The sequence below is a fragment of the Mastomys coucha genome, unplaced genomic scaffold (genome assembly GCF_008632895.1).
Source record: "Mastomys coucha isolate ucsf_1 unplaced genomic scaffold, UCSF_Mcou_1 pScaffold12, whole genome shotgun sequence".
Classification (NCBI taxonomy): domain Eukaryota; kingdom Metazoa; phylum Chordata; class Mammalia; order Rodentia; family Muridae; genus Mastomys; species Mastomys coucha.
The window spans coordinates 43,847,368-43,854,332 of NW_022196894.1; positions in this window are offsets into that span (position 1 = coordinate 43,847,368).

A 6,965-nucleotide genomic window follows, 5' to 3' on the forward strand; every position below is an offset into this window, starting at 1 on the left:
GTAGATTGACCTTGAATGCAGAGATCTGCGTGTTTCCGTCTTCCAAATTCTGGGATTAAAGGCATGTACCACCAACCCTGGACATAAGCTTTTCACTCCCCTACAGGTTTGCCTAGAGTTCAATCACATGGAGGCATTTTCTTTATTTTATTTTATTTTATTTTTATTTATTTTTGGAGGCATTTTCTTAATTGAGTTTCCCTCCTCTCAAATGATTCAAGCTGGTGTCAAGTTGACATAAGGACACATTCAGCATATGTGTCCTTATTTTCACTTTTCTGTTTCTTTTTGTTTATTTTGCATGCATGTGTGTACTTGATTGTATATAGGCATGGTTGTGTATACAAGTACAAGCGCCATGCAGATCTCAAGTTAACACTGGTGTCCTCTGGTTGATCTCTGCTTTATTCATTGAGTTGAGGTCTCTTCCTGGACCTGCTGCTCACCAATTCCAGCTGTCTAGCTAGCCAGCTTGAGGAGCCCGTCTCTGCCTTCTTAGTGCCGGGATGACAGGTGACAGCTACTCTGTTTCCTTGGCTACTTATGTGAGTTCTAGAGATCTGAACTATGTTCCTCATACATTCAGAGCAAATGACTTAACCACTGAGATATCTATCATACCCACCCTTTTTAAGGAAGGGTTTTAACACTTGTAGATAAGGCTATCTCGGAATTTACTATGTAGCCTAGGCTGGCCATGAATTCAAGATAGTCCTCCTGCTGCAGCCACTCAAGTGTTGAGTTCACACTCATTAGTCACCATATCCAGCTAGGACTTTTTGAAAATTAATAATACTCCTCATGTGCTTTCTGATAAAATTAAAACATAGGTCAAAAAAAGTCAAAGGAATCTTCATTACGAATAAAGAAGTTGTCTTAGTGTCATATCCTATTACTGTGATAAAATACCCTGTTAGGTTTTTTTTAGCAACTAACAATTCCAGGTTACATTCCATTATTGCAGAGAAGTTACATGAGCTAGAGAGAACTGGTCATATTACATGCATAGTCAAAAGCAGAGAGAATTAATTAATGCAAGCATACTAGCATTCAGCTCTCTTTCTACTCTCACTCAGTTCAGAATTCCCTTCCTAGGGAATGCTGCCACCTACAGTGGGCAGATGTTCCTACCTTAATTAACATAACCAAGATAATCCCTAACAGGCCCATAAACCAACCTAATCAAGACAATCCCTCTCTCAGTCTCCTTTCCCAGCTCATTCTAAACTGTGTCAAATTAACAATTAAAACTACCTACCACAGAAATCAGTATAGTGTTTGACTCTAAATATGGTTCAAATCTTGTTATTGTATGTAGGGTCACAGCCTGTGCCTTCACAAGCCAAGTCCAGTCCCTGTTCTTGACAAACTAAACAAGCCAAAATAATAATGAAAAGATGTGAGAGAAGATTTATTCAATGAGGCCACATACATTAGAAGATGTAGAAAGGGATCCAGTGACACCCCACCTCCACTAAGTCCATCTTCAGAGTCCTAATGAGGATAAAGTGTAAATAGAAGGTAAGAAATATGCACTACTAAGCAGTCCAGACATGTTCTGCGTTCCCACTCTTCCGCATAGTCTCAGCCCCAAATTTCTCCTGCAAGGTCAGCTGGCAAGTTCTTTCATCTTTCTCCAGAGATGAAAATTATACTTCTTGGGACCCATTGCTTCAACGGCCTGGTAGCCAAAGTATAGGTATCTCTAGGCTGCAGTCATTCCTGCCAGGCAGGCAGGTTACAATCCTGATGTGTTGAAGCTCTCCCTTTCCCTTCCCTCCGCTCCCTCCTTTGTCTTTTTCTTTTTTTCTTGTCTTTTCCCCACCCACTTTCCCTCCTTCCTTCCTTCTCTTTTTTTTTTTTCTAGAAAAGGGTCACAAAGAGCAAAGTATACTCTGGATTTTACTATGTAGCTAAACAGTACCTTGGACTCTTGACTCTCCTGATTCCCCAGTGTCACACTCACGAGTCTTAGAGGTATGGGCCACCACATCCAGCTTGTGAAGTTTGCGTGATAATCCTGAAGCAGTAGGAATAAGGGCCCTGAATGAGGTACTGAGTGGGAGAGACAGGGATGAGACGAAATAAGAAATAGCAATAGCCTAGGGGAAACGGTCATGTCCCCAGAAGCTGCAGTGCCAATGAGGTGTTATCCTCCTTATCAGACCGGCCTTGCCAAGGCCATTCCTGGACAAGGGCACAGAACTAAAGTTCCCCTTGCCCTTTCATGAGAGCCTCTGAGTAAATCTTGGGTTGGTCTGGGTCTGTCTACTTGATTCTCAGTAAGAAGCATAGGAAGCTGGCTCTTTCCCCTCCCAGGTTCCTGTACTTTGCTATTTTTCTTCTATCCTGCCTCAGAAAGAATATTAAGGAAGCACCGATGATCTCCACGCGGCGGGTCATGCCTGTAATCCTGCACTCGGATGGGTGAGTGAGTAGGAGCAAGAGTTTAAAGCCAGTGTAGGCTAGATAGTGAGTTCCAGGTCGTGAAAGGCTACAATGTGAGAGACCCTGTTTCAAAACAGCAAAGCTGACAACAACAAAAACTAGACTGTAGACATATATGAACGTAAAGTTCAGATTTAAAAAACGAGGATGCAGAAGCTGGGTACTTAGTGCTTCCGTGATTCTATGTTGTCAAAGTTGTCAAGGGGACAGGAGACTAGGAGAAATAGAAAGTGAAAGCAAGTTAATGCTAATGAATAATTACAACGGACTGGAGTGCTCACTAGGTCCAAATCATTCTGACCGAGTTCAGGAATAGAAAAAAAGCTAAATAACTCCTAGATGGTGTATTATAATCAGTAGAAAAAAAATAAAATAAGAGAGAGAGAGAGAGAGAGAGAGAGAGAGAGAGAGAGAGAAAGAGAGAGAGAGAGAGAGAGACAGAGACAGAGACAGAGAGACAGAGGCAAAGAGAGGCAGAGAGAAAGACAGAGACAGAGAGAAAGAAAACAATTTTAAAAAGGTGCATTGTTAGACTTTTGAGGACACAGCAGAGAGGTATAGGTGGAGAATAAGGAAGGGACAAAGAATGTAGGAAGTACTCAAGGAAGAAGTTGGGTTCTAAGAAGAGCTGCTCCTGGAAAATGGGGGTGGGGTGGCGTAGAAAGACAGGTCCAGCTGAGAAAACAAGCAAAGCCAGGACAATGAGTTTAGGAGAGAGAAGAAAGTCACACCAGAGTAGCACGTGACAATAAATGGACACACAACACTAGTACTTTCAGTCAACCTTCACAGTGGCCTAAGGAACTCAGACTTTTGCTGCTCTCTCTCGGAGGCTGAATACCTCCCAGTTCCTTGGGAGCGGAGCTGTACCTCCAAGTCTCTCCACTATTACGCCGAGGACTCCCCACTCTGTGTTACTTATCATTATCATAAATCAGGTAAAGCTTGTTTACCACCGAAGTGCATTAAAGAGCACTTCTCTTCTGATGAAAGAAACTATTGTGAGTTTTTAGAACAGAGGGAAAGAAAGTTACACAGTATTGTAGAAAGATTACTATAGCAGACTGGTAAATAATGGAAAAATAAAAACTCATTTAGGGAAATGATTGAAATCAACTATCTAAGCAAAATAAGTGTGAGAGCTTGGCAGCAAATGTACAGGCTTCCTTCACTCTGCTGCTCTTGCCCTACACATTCCTTCTAAGAACCTATAATTCTAGGACCTCTTAAATTATATTTCATTACTTTAAAGCATCGTCAAACTTTTATAGGCCAAACCTGTTCCTACCCTACAGATTCCATGGTACAGATTTTGTTCTCTGACATGTTCTCTCTAAGACTTGAGTAAGGAACTAAGTGGAGTCCTCAGAAGGTGACTCCAGCACTTGGTCCCTCCTTAAAGTTTATACTTTATTTTACTATATCTATATTCTGAAGCCAGTGTGTTTGTTTTGTTTGAATTCAGGCTATAAATGATGCATGAGAGTTCCAGGGCAGCTGTCTAAATGGCTAACCATTTGGCTAAGTCTGCTTGGCAGTCTGACTTGAGTTTTACATAACTGAAAGAATTCAAAGATTCTTAGAGAAAATATATTGTGTTAGTGGTATTGGGACTGTCTTTAGCTTCCAGGGTAAGAGGCCATATAGTCTTACCTTCCAGGCTTTGTACTAGATAGAAAAAAAGAACAGATCTCAAACAGAATCAGGATCCAGGTAAGTCTGGTCCAGAGTTACGGCTTGCAATGAGTGAGGCTATGTGATGCTTTGAGTTCTACAGTGGTCTCTCTCTCTCTCTCTCTCTCTCTCTCTCTCTCTCTTTCTCTCTCTCTCTCTCTCTCTCTCTCTCTCTCCCCATCTCAGTCTGTCCTGCTGTCACCCTCTCTCTCTTTCTCTCTTTCATATATATATGCACTTCCCCCTTGAAGGTAGACTGGGTGGGGAGAAGATAAGATACTGAAATGAGGAGCCAGGATGCAAAGGACAGAATGTAGTACCAACTTTCTTTCTTTTTTTTTTTTTTGTCATGTCACCTCAGCAAAGTTTATTCCAAGTCATTTCCAACTTTCTCTAGTTCAAATCTGCTGTGTACTAGGGACCTGAGTCTCCAACAGGAGTGGTGCTGGGGACACACAGGCAGCAGCAATCACTTCTAGGAAGAGGGTCAGCACTGTAGCAGCTGTGGGCCTCAGGAGCGGAACGGGAAGTCCAGAAGGTTACCATCTTGGGAACACATACATCCCTGACCACGAGGCAGAGGAACTGTGTTTGGTCCACTTATTTTGTTATCAGGTCTGGACCCCAAAAAACCATTGCCTGGCTGTTCCTGTGACGCAGTCCCTGATTCCACCAGGGTTGGCTGTACACTTGAGACCCTGGGTAAGACAGCAGTGTCTTAGGCAGGAAATAGTCACAGGCTCTTACCACGTGCCTGACCTGTGTTTGTGACCGTAGGCTGAGATCGAACGGGATGTGCCAGTGGCTGGCTACATTTGTAAGCTTGGTATCTAATCGGAGACTTTGAACTTTTGTATTCTTCAAGTGTGGTGTAACAAGTTTCTGTTTATAGAGAGTTTCCTTTAGCAAAAACACAGTGTTCCTACAGGATATTCTAAATTAGATTCCCCCGTATTGATGGTGGTAATGTTTGTTTTCATATCTTGTCTTCCTCCAATCCTGCCTTATCCCTGCAGCCAGACCCACCCAACCTCTCACGCTTGAAAGCCCTTAAGCACTTGGGCAAGAACTGTGATTTCAGATGCTAGGGCGCCACCTGCTGGTACTGAAGCCTCACTTCACACATAAAGATTGCCAAGCAGTTTCCAAATACCCTACCCTAGCAGGGCTAAACTCCAGCGCCAGGAGCCAGCACCAGGGAGATGCTTCATGAGGTTTCTGACTCAAATGTCAAGCTTGTTCAGATCCCTGTGTGTGTGTGTGTGTGTGTGTGTGTGTGTGTGTGTGTGTGTGTGTGAGAGAGAGAGAGAGAGAGAGAGAGAGAGAGAGAGAGAGAGAGAGAGAAAGAGAGAGAGAGAGGCAGAGACAGAGACAGAGAGAGACAGAGAGACAGAGAGACAGAGAGAGACAGAGAGGGAGAGGGAGAGAGAGAGACTAAGAGATGGAGAGACTTCCCATCCTCTAAGTAAATTTTCCTGGGGATTTTTATGTCCTAAATATTTGAGACTGAGTCTATGAAAAACCAAACAAATTCTTACTTGGAAAAAACAAAACAAAAAAACACAGGTAGAAAGAGAGAGCAAGCAATTATTAACCAGTCAAAAGTAGCAGAGCTCCGGGCAGTGGTGGCCCACGCCTTTAATCCCAGCACTTGGGAGGCAGAGACAGGCAGGCTTCTGAGTTCGAGTCCAGCCTGGTCACTCTTCCAGGACAGCCAGGGCTATACAGAGAAACCCTGTCTTGAAAAAACAAAAAACAAAAAGCAAAACAAAACAACAACAACAACAAACACCTAAAAGTAGCAGAGTTCAGCTTACTTGAGAGAGACACGTTTACTTTTTTGTTAATTATTTATTCCACCAAGCACTTTCTTCCTCCTAGTCAATCATTCTCTTAGCATTTGCCATTCACTCCCATAGCATTTCTGTGGGACACTTGGCCAGGTCTCACCCCTAAGCTAGTGATGACACTGAGAAGTGCAATGACAGCTTTCTCAGTACAGAATGGCTGAGTCCCCTCTTCTTCTTGTTGTTGTTAATATAATGTCTTGCTTTTATGTGTCTGTGTAGGGGGTGGGATGTGCCACAGTATGCTTGTGGAGGTCAGAGGACAACTCGTTGGAGTCAGTTCTCTCCTTCTACTGTGTGATTTCTGAGGCTTGAACTCAGGTTATCAGTCTTGGTGGTAAGTAATGAACCTGCTTGCTGGTATGGCATTGCAAATTTCGATTTAAATGTTTTACCTGGAGATAGACAGATGGTTTGGGGGTTAAGAGAACTTGCTGCTGCTTTGAGAACTGGAGTTCAGTTCCCCAAATCAATATGGGGCAGCTCACAATTGCCTGTAACTCCAGCTCCAGGATATCTAACACCTGCTTCTGTTTTTTACCTCTTATCACCATATACACAGAGTGACAGAGATACAAATAAATAAAATGAATATTTAAAAACAAGTAAATACATTTTATACCAAGGCAGCAATAACAAACAAAAGTTTCATTTCAGTAGAATAGAGAGTAGATACAAGCTAAGTATTTATTACCTATTTACTGACTTATTTATTTAAGACTGGATCTCATGTATCCCAGGCTGGCCTCAATATGTAGCTGAGAATCCCTTTAAACTTATTATCCTGCTTCCAGTTTCCAAGTGGTGGGATTAAAGGAGTATGCCAGCTTATGAGGTACTGGAGACTGAATCCAGGCTTCATGCACACTACAAACTCACTCTATCAATTGACCCACATTCCCAGGCACTACATTTTAAGTATTTATTGCATAAATAAATAATGCTCAAGCCCTGTACTCAAAAGTTCAGGTGATTGAAAGAGGTCTTGTGATGGTT